Genomic DNA, 15,378 nt, shown 5'->3' with positions numbered 1-15,378 from the left:
GCTTGAGAGTGACACCTGTTGCAGGACTGCAACGAACATCGATCGGGTTTTACTGTAGCCATCGTCGGATGAGAATCGTGTGTCAGAGATAGGATTTACTATTGCTAGAAATTTTGTATTAATCCCACATTGCATGGGAGAGAAGATGTTTTTCTCTTTAAAATTGAGAACCTGTGTAGTCTTCACTAAAGGAAAGGTAGCCAATATAGTTTCTGGTGGATATGCTGTTGGAAAGGTATGTTGCCAGATTTGCTGTGTCACCTAGTTTTTCAATTGTCGTGCTGATTCATCAAAATTTTGCAAAGATGTTTGCGAGATTTGTAGGTGGTCAGGCCTGGCTTTAATAAGCCCGTCGAAAACCCTGCAAATAAATGATATATTTGCCACCAAAAATATAAAGCCGATCCGGGGTGTCACAGCCTGGTTTGGCAAAAAAATTTTCTCTAACCTAGCAAATAATTTCTAAATATTTCCAAAAATGCCAGATACAAAAATAAATTGCAGAGAATAAATAATGTTCAGATCTGAAAAACAATTAATTAGACCAAATGAAATGATCATACCCAATTGCAAATCAGGGCCTTCGGGTGCCGTTTTGCAAATTTTTTTTGCCTCACAATCAACTTTCACCCAAGATAGGTGAATTTATAGTCAATCTTCACCAAATTGACACTCTAGATGCAACAGAGAGGTCAGATCTGGCTCTAAACGCTCTCAATTTTTGTGGATCCTTCGGAATCGAGGTGTGAAGCATGAACTATCTCGAACGGCTACGTGATGAGAATCCTCCTTGGCTCTAATACCATGTAAGAATTTGGCTTAGGCCAGAATTCACCCAAGAACTAAAGAACTCAACACAAGCACACAGTCGACCAAAATAGGCAGAGTATGATCAAAATGATGATATTCATTCAATAATTGGATACAAGAGTACACTAGGAGTGCCTGAATATAAAGGCCTCAGGAGAGCTTCTAGAATGCCTAGAAGTCAGCATCATGATATGTCATACAACTAGGCACATGTCCACCAGATATGGATTGTCCTCCATTAAGCACAGGATTAAGTGCAATGATGTGAGGATAAGACTATAATGGTGTAGCACGCAAATCAGTGGAGTAGACAACATGTGCTAAATGAGGAGTGCAAAAAACTGTGTTGCCATCATAACAACTAGGTGAATGATGCATACTCCAGTGTTGTAGACACCATGTGCATAATTAGAGTTGTGTAACTCAATGAGAATTCACAAACTCCTAAGTGTCTCACCTAAAATAATAATAAAATAATGCAAAATAATTAAATAATGTATTAACCTAAGTAAAACTTAAGTAAGTGTAATAAGTAAATACTTATTTACACCAACACTTTTAATTTCCAAATCTCTCTCCCTCTCTTCCATTGTTTGAGTTTTTTGTTTCTTCCTAGGCATGATGTTGATTTCTACATGTCAAATTATTCAAACATGCAAATTACTTACAATTCATTTAAATGCATATACGCATTACAATTATTTCAATGAATACACAATATATTTTAAACAACTTGTAAAATTATAATGAATTATTCATGCATTAAATTTTGTAACCATTTTCAAATAACATTCATTCAAACATTTAAATTTCAATGAATTCACTATATATTAAATAACTTGCCAAATTATAATGAAATTTGTCTCTATAGTAACAAAGAATATTGAAGAAGGAGTGCACTAACCTTTTCTATACAAAGAATGCTAAAAAACCCTTCAAATAGTTTATCCAATGATTGAATTTGGTGCTTGCTAGCTTCCAATACCATGAAACCCATTTTTTTGTTGGAATAACATAACATAATATAGACATAAACAAAAAAATGTAGGGATCCAAACTTTCCTTGTAACCATTTTTTGGTGTTTTCATATAGTTTGTACCCACTGTAAAGCATGTACGCACTATGTGAAAACTCTCTCTCTCTCTTTCTCTCTCTCTCTCTACCTTAACCACCCCCTCCCCCCCTCCCTCTCTCTCTCCCTCCCTTTCTTCCTCCCCTACACTCTTGAGTTGTATCTTTATTTCTCTCACTCTCCTCCCTTTCTCCCTCCCCATCCCCTACTCTCTCTTACTCTCTTACTCTAGCTTAATCCCCCCCTCTTTAAATCCTATCCCATGCTCTTTCCTCATCCCCTTTTCTCTCTTGCCTTCTCTCTCCATCCTCTTTTTTCCCCCCCTAGTATCTACCCATCGTCTCTCTCTCTCTCTCTACATCCTATCCCCTACTCTCTCCCCATCCTTCATTCTTTCTCACTCTCTACCCTATTTTCATCTCTTCCTCTCTCCTTCACTCTCTCCCTATCCATACTCTCTATTGAGATAAAAGGCTTCCAAAGCACGCACACACTATGTAAACCTTGAATTAGAAAATATTTTACATTGCACACATGCACTATATAAAGAATTTGATTAAACCAAGCCTAAGGCTTGGATTTTACTTGGGGATCCAACCCAAAGGTTTTAGAGGCTCTAAACTGGTGTGAGACATGTTTTGTAGAAAACATACAAAAATATGCTTGAGTTTTCTTCCATGCTCTCCCTCAAGTTTCCTTGTGGTTGAGTATTGAAAAAACTAGGTTACATCATATTATAGATCTCTATGTTAGCTAAATAACCATATAATTTATTTCTAATTCATACTATTTTGAGCATTTCAATTATAATTTCTTTTGAAAGTATGTCCATTTTCTCTCAAAAGTGAACATGTACTAATTGGGGTGTAGATTTTAGATCATCCATCGAATTTTGCAATAAGTTAGCTTTTTTTAAAAATAGATTCCATTCAATACATGATAAATTTATTTATTTATTTTAGATTAGTTTTCAATAATTTCTAGAGGAAGCACACATATATTTCATATTTTTGGGATGTGCCCATTTACAAAATTCATTATAAAATAATTACACATTATAAAATTACTGAAAAAATATGGGATAAACTAAACACTATTAGGTAACTTTTGGTTGGAGTTCTTAAAGGATTTTTTAAAAAAAGTTAAAATTTTAAGGGGCAACACTTTGCACTATGTTATTTTTGTCTTAAAAAAATAGTACCACTTTCTGTGGCCCCCTTTTTTGAGGGCCTAAAACTAAACCATCTTGAAAATAAGTTAGTAGTTTAGAAACTAGATTCAAATGAATACTAATTTTGTTTTTGTCATATCTTAAAATTTTGAATGAAACTATCTTCAATTCTTGTTGAAGTTCATAAATTGTTAATTTTAGGAAAAATGTGGCCACTTATACCCCCTTTTTGGCACCACAACTTGGTGCACTTACCCATATGGTAAATGATCCATCTGAATAAAATGCATAAGTACCTAGCCACTACATCTGCCTAGTACATAAGAACAATTATTGAATACATAGCTCATTCCATTGAACCAAGAAAGTATAGGAAACAACAAAAGAACTCCTCTAATGGAGACAAGGGTGAGGTAACAAGCAACTAGAAAGTGGGCCAAAAAAATTGCATGCCAAGGAACCACAATCAAGATACACAAAAAGAATACATTTGTGTGTACTAAGGTGATCAATCTTAAACACTTCATCAGGCAGATGTCACAAAAGAGAACCTCACTGGACAAAGGAAGATGACAAACAAAGACAAAACATCAACCCCACTCTTTAATTAGAGTAGTGCATGTACAATAAGGCACAAGATATGGTGAATCCAAAGAATACAATAATCTCTATGAGTGTCCTCAAATGAAATTGTTTAAATCGAAAGGAAAAAAAATGCAAAACTACTAAAATGAAAAAAAGATTCAATATGACACTTTATCTCAGTGCATTTGCAAGAATGCATACAAATGATGTCTAAATGGACCAGAAGAGACATAAGGTTGATAAAATAGATAGTACAACCCATGATGAATCATCTTAAGTAACATAATTGGTCCTCAAACCTAAAATAACCAAGATATCCACCATAATGAGAAAAACAAAAAATTGAATGGGATGTGCCTAGAGCAGAATTTGGAAAATAGAATGTCTTAAGATATGTCTCCCAGAGTGAAAAATAGAACCTCTAGATTTAAATTCATAGAATGGCAACCAAACAACATCAAAAGTCCAAATAAACTACACCATCATGACTAGCTCAGAATCATCTTTTTGATGATATCTCATTTACAAAAAATAGAGTTCGAATGAGCAAGTTATGACCAAAAAACCATAGGTAGGTTAAAAAGAGCTAGAAGGGCAAGCAGAGGTGAATCACCTCAATTTGTATGCCAAGATGTCTTGGTTTTTGCACCAAGCTACCTCAATTTCCATGCCAAAATGTACCAAATTTTGTACCAAAGTATCTTGATTTACATACTAAAAATCTTGATTTTTGCACACAAAAAATCTCAATTTCTGCATTATAAATATCAATTTTCATGGTAAAAATCACAATCTTCATACCAAAAAAATTCTCAATTTTTGGGCATAAAATCTTGATCTTTGTACCAAAAAAATTTCAAATTTTGAGCGAAAAATCTTAATTTTTGTGCCAAAAAACCTCAATTTTCTTGCTGAAAAATAATAAAATCACCACCTCAGGAAACTTGCCCAATCTAGGAGTAATTTGTTTTGCCTCATATTCCAACTATCTCCAAATTGGATAAATTTTGTATGAAAATAGGGGGTTTTGGGCACTCTAAGCTCAGTGGTGAGGTTTGTTTGGGCTTAAAGTTCACCAAAAAGGGTGACCCCTAGATCCAATAAAAATAACTCTAAAAAATGAAAGCCTCTTAAAGAAAAAACATAGATTTAAAAGCCAAGCCAACCCAAACCACTCATAAATAGAACAAGGGCATCAAGATCTAGAGCTTAGATATCATGTTGAAGTTGATGGAAGATTAACCCCATAGCTCCCAAGAATCACTTTCATGCAAACACTTATCAAAGAAAGAGAGAAGCCAAAGCTATGGAGGTTGGAATTCCTAGATCCATAGTTGAGACATTCTTGATGAGCAAAAATAGAGATTGCTATTATCAAAAGTGAATGAATGAATTACAAAGAGAGACCATCCTTATAAAAGGAGATCAAAACCCTAACAAGAATCTAACCTAGGTTGCATTATAATACTTAATAAAAGAATTAATTATTGTATGCCCAAGTTTTAGCTTAAGTAAACTAGAGATAATAAGTGACCTAATAATTAAATCAATATGATTTAATTAATAAGAAAAGACTTTATTACTCTAACAATTATTTACATAATAATATTTCTAAATTAGACATATGAAAAGAAAAATAAATAAATGTAATATAAAAGTTAGGAAATTTCAATAGGCAATAAATCTTATCTTAGAAAACAATTTTGACCATTTGAAATTAAAAATTTATGTAAGAATACATAAAGGAAAGTTCACTCCTCTAGACCTGTGATACTTTTGAAAAGTAGGGAAATAGAGATGAAATAAGTTCTTAGCCCAAACTAGGAAAATATATTTATGTTTATGATTTAGAAAATGTAATAGTACTAATCTAATAGTAAGTATTAACAATAACTCTAATAGAGCTATAGTCACTGCCTTGTGCAGAAAAATAACATGTTTAATACAATGAGACAATATAATTTTTATTATCATGGGAAGATAGAATGTACCTAAAAATTCAAGATGGAAAGAAAATTCACAAGTGACTTAAAACACTATCCATATTAAAATATTGAAAATGTAAAGCATTAGAAGTTTGTTTATATGTCTATGATATATGAAGTATAAATTTTCCATCTCAAATCTTGTTTGTAATGCTGAAACAAAGTCAAGTCGAACCTTGTTTGTAATGCTAAAATAAATTCAAGTCGAACCTTGTTTTTAATTCTAAAACAAAGTCAAGTCAACAATAATGAACTTCAATCTATGTAAAATGCACCCTTGCTAAGTATTTACCATAGCTTTCTTAGAATGAATCCTAAAGCTATTTTATCCACCTTGCATTCAATAGATGGCAAGCATAACTACCAATCACATGATCATTTACCTTCCTATTATGTGTTTCATAGTGTAATTTGGACCTTGATTATTCCTATTGTATAGAATAATAGAACCAATGACTAATCAACATTGAATTTTTGAACCTATTAGACTAATATTCAATTCACCATCCAAGAAGGAGATGTATAACTCTATCATTCAATTTATAGAATTTCCCTGTACCATATGTGATCCTAATATGGTTATTTTATAAAGAGAGTGTCTAAATCTATCCAATCCACTACAAGTTGCATATCAGCTTAAGATGGGAAACTGATGTAATTGCTTGACAATGTTTACATTCACCATCCAAGAAGGAGATGTATAACTCTCTCATTCAATGTATATAATGTCCTTGTATCATATGTGATCATGATATGGTTTTTTTTATAAAGAGAGTGTCTCAATCTATCCAATCCACTACAAGTTGCATATATCCTTAAGATGGGAAACTAGTGTAATTGCTTAAAAATGTTTACATTCACCATCCAAGAAAGAGATGTATAACTCTATCATTCAATGTATAGAATTTCCTTCTACCATATGTGATCCTAATATGGTTATTTTCTAAAGAGAGTATCTCAATCTATCCAATCCACTGCAAGTTGCATATATGCTTAAGATGGGAAAATGGTATAATCACTTAAAAATGTTTATAGAACTAGGAATCTAATTTACTTTTCTACTATTTAAGGAGTAAAGTTGATAAATAAATAATGATTTACATTTCCTATAGTTATAAGATAACAAAAAAAATATTATAGTAGGAAATATATGCCAAAGCATTAATTTAGAAAAGGAATAATCATAAATTTTATAAGGATGCACCCAAGGAAAGAACCACTTATAGCAGAAAATTCATCTAGCAATTATAATAGAAAAAAACTTTATTTTATGTTCATCAATAATCACTTTTTCAGAATAAGTAGCTTCTAAGAATGAAATAGAACTATAAAAAAAAGAACCAAGAACAAATATATGCCCTTTCTAGGACTAAATATAGGCCATTTAATGAACTAATGTGTTGCATAACTATATTTAGTTATGAATAAAAGTCAATATAGGAATGATTTGTAAAGTAAATATATGAATGATCTATAAATAGAATTAAATATAAGTAACATGAATTTGATATCCTAAAAATTGGTTAGAAAAATAATCAATTGAGAGGGAGAAAGAATTAGCTTCTCTAAATAAATAAAATAGATTAAGAACATACTAGTATAAATACTCATATAAATGAGGGTTAGTGGAAGAACATACTTATTTAAGTGATGACACTTTTAGTCATACACCTTGGCAATCCTAATCCATACAACCCTTAGTTACAAAAACTATATTTCAAAACAATAATATTATAATATACATAAGGTTTCAAAGTTTTTGACATGATCTAATGAATCAATAGCTATTCATAAGATGCTATAATATCATGAAAAGTTAACATGCATGTGAACTAATCTTTTAATCCCCATTTATCTCTCCACGTTGTAGTAGTGCCTTCCAATATCCCAATAATGTATGAAATACAATTTGAAATGCCAATGGAAGGGGTTGTGCTTTGTTTCTTAAGCATCTACCATGACACACACACAAAGTCTATGCTTTTGAGAAACTCCAAGGAAAAGGCTATATTTGTATGATTGAGTTCCTACAAGTTGTTCGTGAAGCTTTCAATATTTTGAAGCTTTCAATATTTTCTTGCAACATAAAAATGCAAAGATGACAATTTTGGTACTAAATTAAATAGTATACATAAATGGTGAAACACATATTCCACATACTTGACTTATGAAATCCTTCTGAGAAGTGCACACATAAAAACTAAAATAAGGTGGTGATCTAAAGATGAATGTGATTTCATTCCACCAAACTATGTTTGGCACTATGTATAGCCCATCCAAGTTGTATTTAGTCACAAAAGTGCCTATCTCAATGTCCTTGCATCTGTTTTATTATGTAAAATGACTTCCATGCCTACATATCTTTGGAAAGCCCTAGTGTTCCACTTAATGGCTAGTCTTTTGCAAGGAGCATAGTTGCAGAAGGTGGAAAAAATGTTTGCCTATGAAATGTAACATCAAATGCAATATTTAATTCTATTGTTCAACAAATATAGTGTTGAACATAATTTCAAATATCCAAACCCATGAATGAAAGCCTATTACCACTTTGTTCGCATAGTAAATAGCGATGGTAATTTTGGTTTTTACATCCTTCCAAAATTGAAACTAGTCATTATAATCATTTTAAATTCTAACTTTGATTTTATTGTAAGTGCTAAAGAATATTTTCACACCAACTCCAATAATCTTGTATATGCATAGAACTAGCATAAGTCATTACTAATCTTCTGACTAAATTTTATAAAATTTTGAGATCAAGAGAAATTTTTTACTAAAGATTAAAGATATATAGGGGGTTTTTAATGATTTTTCTAAAGATATGAGAAGGAAACTTAAAAAATAGATTAAATATATGAAAGACATTTCATGGGGTTTTCCCATCTAAAGCTGGTGGCTTAGTCTAACCATGTGAACCATGTTAGACTTGTGCATCCCCATTCATCGGTCCTAGAAAATGTATTTTGAAGCTTGGAGAGAAATGAAATGGAATCCAAGGAAATCTCTAATTTCTTTCCAATTGCTACAATTTTCAAAGGAGGACTTCAATACAATGTGCCACGTTTGACCTACAATTTGCAAAATAGAGATAGGGCTAAGATAAATGAGTGTTGATTGGAGAGGCACAAGAATTACAATTAGGACAAAAACAAAAAAATTATACTCAATGGTTTTTGTCCATGAGCGCTAGCATGGTCAATACATTTGTTGACCTATCTTTGAGATTTCTCATAGTCACTAAAAAACATAAATCAAAGGAGCATTATGATAAATACATAAAAATGAAGATGGTTGAAAGTGCACTCTAGGGGAATTCACAAAAAAAAAACTATTATAGGATCATTCTACACACAACTCATGGCATGAAATAAGAACAAAATGAGTCACATAAATGATATAGAACTAATTTACTAACATATTTCCACTATGGATAATTTACTTGTGGAGTCCTTGACACTGATAGTCTTAAATGTAGATTAAAGGACATTGTAGGTAAAAATATAGATGCAGCAGTTGGCTTTAAAATTTGTCCAATTATTACATAGCTAGAGGTGGTTTTCTATTCTACTTTTACCTTGTATGTAATCATTCCACACATAATATATTTCACTCTATGTGTGGATGTTGTTCATTGGTAAGCCAATCCAAGAATATAATTTAGCTTGAAGAATCATTGTGGAGCTTCTTGCCCTACCACATTTACAAGACCACATGGCTAAATATGGAAGCACAATTGAGGCACATGGACTACTAGACAAAAATCATCAAATGCATTGTTTGTGTTGTTTTTTGTTAGAGGCTTTAAAAAAAAAAAAAATTATTAAAAAGAGAAAAGACCATTTGTTAAAATGTTACTGCCAATCACAAAAGAGAATAAATTAGTAAGAATAAAATTTTAACTAATACTACAATTTAGAGCATGGGTTAAGAATAGGTTAAATTTCTTCCACACAAATCGGTCATCCCTACATTTGGCTAGAGACATATGATAATGGAAAATATTTATAGATTTATGAAATCATCTTTTTTAGTATTATTGAGAAAGAGTTTTTTTAACTCTTTGTTTCACTAGAAGTGTTCTAATATTGAAGTTGTTTGGATGTTGGATCTCATAATGTCATTCCCAATCAGTTAATTTGGTAAAAGTAGTGCACTTGTAGGAGCCCTAAAAGAATGGATCAACTAGATATAATATTGTATGCTTTTTAATCTCCCCATCACCATAGATAGTGTATAACACACATCTAAAAAATTATCAGCTAACATCCATTTTTTAAAAGCAAGTGGAAACAACTTTCTAGCTATACACATAGTAAAAATTCAAGGATACAAAAAATTGGTTCATCTTGTGAGTTAATAAAGGAGTAGCATGACCTATCATACAAGTTAATACCAAGATTTTGATTTCTTCAGTATCAAAGAAGTGGTCTCTATTATAAATTTTTTTTTGTAATGGAGTGGTTTAGAAAGAAACTGGACATTACTACTCAGATCCCAATTCTTGAAAAACATGACTGTGGAGAATACAAAAGGGATGACTTGTAAACTTTGAGAGTATATATATTTTTATATCAAAGATAGCTTAACAAGATGTCTATAACCATTTTTTGTTGTTGTTGTTTTGCATGCTCTCTCTCTCTCTCTCTCTCTCTCTCTCAAGCTTTCTATATGTATACTCTCTTGAGACTCTAGAGCTTCTGCTTGTATTGCATATTACTACTCAGATACCAATTCTTGAAAAACATGACTGTGGAGAATACAAAAGGGGTGACTTGTAAACTTTGAGAGTATATTATTATTTTTATATCAAATATAGCTTAACAAGATGTCTATAACCATTTTTTGTTGTTGTTGTCCATGCTCTCTCTCTCTCTCTCTCTCTCTCTCTCTCTCTCTCTCTCTCTCTCTCTCTCAAAAGCTTTCTATATGTATACTCTCTTGAGACTCTAGAGCTTCTGCTTGTATTGCATGTATCTATCTTTTTGGAGTTGTTGGTATTATATATACACTTTTTGGAGCCACTACTCTATTCTTTTCATAGCCACTACATTATTTTTCAATTCTAACATGTTCTCTTGCAACAACTTAACTACTCTTCCTTTTAGTTTTCTACCTTTTTAAATTTCCTCCTATCAATAACTAACTCCCCCCTTCAAAAATGTTGTTAAAAAATGATTAACTCAAAGTGCCAAAAATTATGCATCCAAAAAGATAAATGAAGCCTGGTATGTTATAGGATGGGATGTCTCTAGATCTAAGAGATCTTGAGCAGGAATACGTGACATACCAAAAGCTTATAATTTGTTTAACTCAACATATCTCCAACATAAAGAATGTAGAAAAACTAAATACCCAAAATATGATTCTCTTATTGAAATCTTTATAAATTATGATATAGAGAAACCTATTAACTCTTTCTCAATTTATTTGTTTCCCTCAGAAGAAAACAACTTGTCAATGTATCTAATCTAGCATATTCAACTAATTAGTTAGAAACTACTAAGTAAACTTGGTGTGATGAATAAAATACAAGAATAATCAATGATGCAGATTGAAGCAAATTGTAGGTGTAGGGGTTAACAAATACCCAAGAATAGTTATACAAATGCCTTGTGGGTAAAAAGTTAAAATAAATAAGAAATAATAGCTTCTCTCTTAAAAAAAACTTACATCTGAACCATATTCTTCTTGTAGGTTTTTGAAAGGCCTCAATTTTACCATGATCATATCCACCATCTATGTTTGGGTTCCATATGAAAAGAAAATTAGTAGCAATAATCTCCTTGTCATCCATGAACCTAATCACATAAGTGGAAATTTTCTTTGATTTCTACTTAACAAGTTTCAAAACTTTTATTTTATCTAGTAAAAGATGAAAATCCACATTCTTGCCCTTACCCATCACATTAGCATACTCTCCTCTTCCTTTTCATGTGTGGTAGTACATATTGTCCATCCCTCTTACAAATTCCAATGCAACAACACCTTATTGACAATGAAGCGAATCTACATTAACCAAAAAAATATTCCCATAAGTGCAATCTGTTTTCATAAATAAAGAATACAATATCTTATCACTATAATATGTATTAATTACCAAACAAATCTGCAATGGGTATATAAATTATTTTGAAAATCTATTGGATTTCCAATTACAAGTAAAACATGATGGATTTCCAAATTGATGAGCCATATTAACATTTCAAATTTGATATAGTTTTTATATAGTCTGAACTTACTCTTTGAGCCATGTTAAAAACATTTCCAACATATTTATTTTAAATGTCTTGTGAACTTATGCTAGATGCAACTAGAATTTATTAAACCTATGGATAGTGGATATGACATACCTTGCTTAATATTATATATAAAGTGCAGTATTTCATATAAATATTTTAAGCTATGTTCTAACATTTGAATAAGAGTAGAAATGTTGTTGTGCATATGTGTTTGAATGTTTCTAATTTTCAGGAAATGGAGAAGTGGCACAAAGAGTGGTGAGCATGATATTAAAGGAGTAATGAAAACTGATCATAGCATGAGAAGCACAAGTTAGTTCCGAGTGATAAACCACATCTGCAAGAAGAGTTATTCCAAGAAACCCAACTTGCTACATTATCTGTGGACTGTTATTCTATTGCTCAATCAATGTTTTAAAGTCATGGTTGAAATTCCACCTTTTTCTTTTGACAATGTTTGCTCACGATTTTAATGTTATATTTGTAATAAGTTCCAATTGTCTATATATAAGGAAGGAGGGGGAAAACTTAGAGTAGTTAGAGGGATTCTAAAGTTAGTCTTTTCTTTTCTCTATGAATTATTTAGTCATGCAACAAAAGAAGAATTTTGAGGAAAGAGTGACTTTGGACTACTTGTTGTGTTCTTAGTTAGTTGAAGCCAACCAAGGGGGCTCACTTGGAAGTGGAATAGATTTAGATAGAGTAGATTTGTTTCTTGAAATTCCCTATTTTAAGATAGATTTACTATATTAGTCCTACAACATAGTTACTGTGAAAGTTCTTGTAGCACTTTTGAAAAATGATCATAGTGGATGTTTGAGTTGTTAACTAGTTTAGAATTCCCTTTTCTGTAGTTTCTGTAGTTCTCTGTTGATAGTCCAAGTGTGTTTACTATTCTATGTCAGTAGCATAGATTCATTTCATACATTTTACTTTCCTATAGAATTGGTGTTAAGGCTCTTAAAGGAACTTAGTGCACATATTGTGCTAACCCATTTTAAGTCCTACGTCCCTAGGTTGACAATTCAATTGTATTTTTATAATAGAATAGATAGTTCTTAAATAGGATATAGTATCCTTGAGAAAGGAATAGTGGTGTGGTTATCTTGACCTATAATGGAAACCTGCATTTTTGGTGTCATTACGGGGGATAGTGTCAAACTAAGAACCTTCATGAGTTTTCTATTTTTAGATTAGTGTGTTAGTTAGAAACCACAAGATTGTGTGCTTGATTCACAAGTTACTAATTCAATTGCATGCATTGAAGAGGAAGACAATGAGATGAATATGAGAGATTTCTTCCATGAGAGACTATTAATCTGAACAAAGAAATTAAAGAAGAAGTTGAGTTTCCTTTTTCAATTGCAAGCCCTATTTTTCCTATAGGATCATCCTCAAGAGTAGAACCTTTGGATACAAGTGCTCTTCAACCTTTTGCTAAAATTTTGCCCAGTTTCCTTGATAGTACTGCTCCAAATCCACCAGTTGTTAACAATCTAGTACCCAATGTTCCTTTTCAAAAGCAACCTCATAATCAAATACCTCTAGTAATGGCACAACCTACTTTTCCATTTCCTTTCCCAAGCCTTGTAACCAATGCTAATCTTAAAAATATACCTCCAAATACTCTTCCAAATTTTTATGGCCTTGCAACTGAAGATCCTGATACTTTCTTGTTTGAGTTTGACATACTCTGTCATAGCTTTGACTACAACATTGATGCCCATAAGCTCAAGTTGTTTCCAACAACACTAAAATAGTTAGCTTTACGATGGTTCATGAGTTTAGGATCCAATGCAGTAGGTACTTGGGATGAAATGCAAACTCTATTTTGGAAAAATACAAAGCGTATTGCAAAGAAAATGATTCAAGAGGAGATGCTATCTTTAGAATATCACAAAAGGAGGAAGAAACATTGGAAGACTATGTTTCACATTTTTTGTAAACACTATAGGAGAACCCTCAGCATGTGTTGTTTGAGGATTCACAAAAGCTAGTCTTCTTGAGTGGCATGAATGATAATTGTCTAGAAGCATTAGACTTGATGGATGGTGGAGATGTTTATCAATCCTCTTAGGATGACCTTAATAAAATCTATCTTAAATATTCAAGGTCAACGATGAAGAAAGGAAAATGACACCGAACTAAAACTACTAAAGGAATTAGTCAAGGTATTTCAAAGCTCAAGATATCTAATTTGCACTCAAATTTTAAGCAAGACATTATAAATGATGTTGCTACACATCTCAACACAATGACTATAAAGAAGAAACATGTAGAAGCTGAGGTATAATTAGCTGAGTACTGCCCACACTACTGCAGGTAGAAGAAAGATTACCAATGCAAATTGGACACTAGCATGGAAAACCAACATCTTCTAACTGAGTACATCAAAATAGATGGAGATGATGAGAAAGTATTCTTTATTGCTCAATGCCGGCCATGGGCTCAATGTTAAGGTATGCCTCAAGACCCTCTACAAAATTCAAATCTATATGGTAATTAATGGAAAAACCATAATACCCAAGGTCCTCCACAATATAGTCAACCTAATTGGAATAATGCTTGAAAAAATAATCCACAATAGCCTCAATGGCCTTAGAATTCCCAACCTTCCTAGTCAAAAAAATAGAATAATCAATGGCAGAATTAGTAGAACCAATGGCAACCACCCCAGGAGAATTGACAGTCTACAAATCAATGGAGAGGACCTCAACAATGGCCTAACCAAAATATAGGTAATTTGCAATTACCACAATTACCACCTCCAATCCAACAACTTGCACTAATGCCACCACTTGCAAGTCTTGGACCTCAAAAGTAGACCCAGTTACCTACACAAGCTCAACCAAATCCAAATAACCAATAGTCACAATAGCCCATGTATTCTATTGATGCTTAATAGTATCCTTCTTATGCTCTAAATGTTGCAAATATACATTTGAGATTTGGTACAACCCTACTAGTGCCTAAATTGACTCTTATAACTAAAATATCAGATACTCCTAGAACATTAGAACTCATAGTTTTTAAAGAGGTTGACCCAACTAATGTCACTAGCTCAGCTCTAGCTCAACCAATAGTTGAACCTCCTTTTCCAGAGAAGCTCATACAAAGTAAACCTACACAAATAGAGGAAAAATCTTTTGATATTATTGATCACTTAAAGAACATGCATGTCCAAATACTCCTATTCAAATCTATTAAAGATGTTCCTATCTATGGAAAAGCCATTAGAGAAACTTGTCTTAAAAACCCTGGGAGAAAAAAATGGACCCAACTACAGTCCATGTTGTGGGACAATTGGCAGACATTATGTTAGGAAAATTGATCATTCCTAAATATTCTTATCCAGGAAGTACATTTGTGAATGTGATTATAAATGGTCAGTCTATTAAAAATTCTTTAATTGATCTTGGTGCTACTATAAATATCATGACTAAGGATACTATGCAAAAGTTAAAAATAGAAGGATTGAGGGCTACCCCAACAATTCTGAAACTTGTAGATAGTTC

The sequence above is a fragment of the Cupressus sempervirens genome, chromosome 4, assembly GCF_028749045.1.
Source record: "Cupressus sempervirens isolate cs-2001-9-10 chromosome 4, ASM2874904v1, whole genome shotgun sequence".
In the NCBI taxonomy this organism is placed as follows: domain Eukaryota; kingdom Viridiplantae; phylum Streptophyta; class Pinopsida; order Cupressales; family Cupressaceae; genus Cupressus; species Cupressus sempervirens.
This window is presented reverse-complemented; position numbering follows the sequence as displayed.